Source organism: Dendroctonus ponderosae, unplaced genomic scaffold (genome assembly GCF_020466585.1).
Source record: "Dendroctonus ponderosae isolate FM_Combo_2020 unplaced genomic scaffold, Dpon_F_20191213v2 Dpon_F_20191213_1, whole genome shotgun sequence".
Taxonomy (NCBI): Eukaryota; Metazoa; Arthropoda; class Insecta; order Coleoptera; family Curculionidae; genus Dendroctonus; species Dendroctonus ponderosae.
This window is the reverse complement of record NW_026017110.1, coordinates 29,534,611-29,534,893: the sequence shown is the minus strand read 5'-3', so window position 1 is coordinate 29,534,893 and position 283 is coordinate 29,534,611. Positions and strand designations below refer to the sequence as shown.

Here is a 283-nt window from a genome sequence, read left to right as displayed (position 1 = left end):
AACATCAGCCACAAAGTAATAAACTGGAAAGTGGACCGTGAAACCGAAAACTTGAGCGACCACAACAACATCTCATTCGCGCTTAGGGACCAAACCAACAGCGCATCCATAGCGTCAGTCCAAAATGGCTGGCACTTCTCCCCAGACAGGAAAACACAGTTTATAGCGGAATTTAAAAATGTATCTGAAAGCACCACACCTTCAAATTTCATAGAGGGATTGAAACAAATCCTAAACAAACACTTCCGAAAAAGAGGAACAAACCAAAAAGGTAAATCCCCAG

The 283-nt window shown here is 42.4% G+C and overlaps 1 protein-coding gene across 2 annotated transcripts in view; it reads right to left on the bottom strand.

Moving 5' to 3' along the window:
• Nucleotides 1-283, bottom strand: part of LOC109541547 (acyl-CoA Delta-9 desaturase) — a 32,672-nt gene that overhangs the window by 8,097 nt on the left and 24,292 nt on the right. The window lies entirely within an intron of this gene.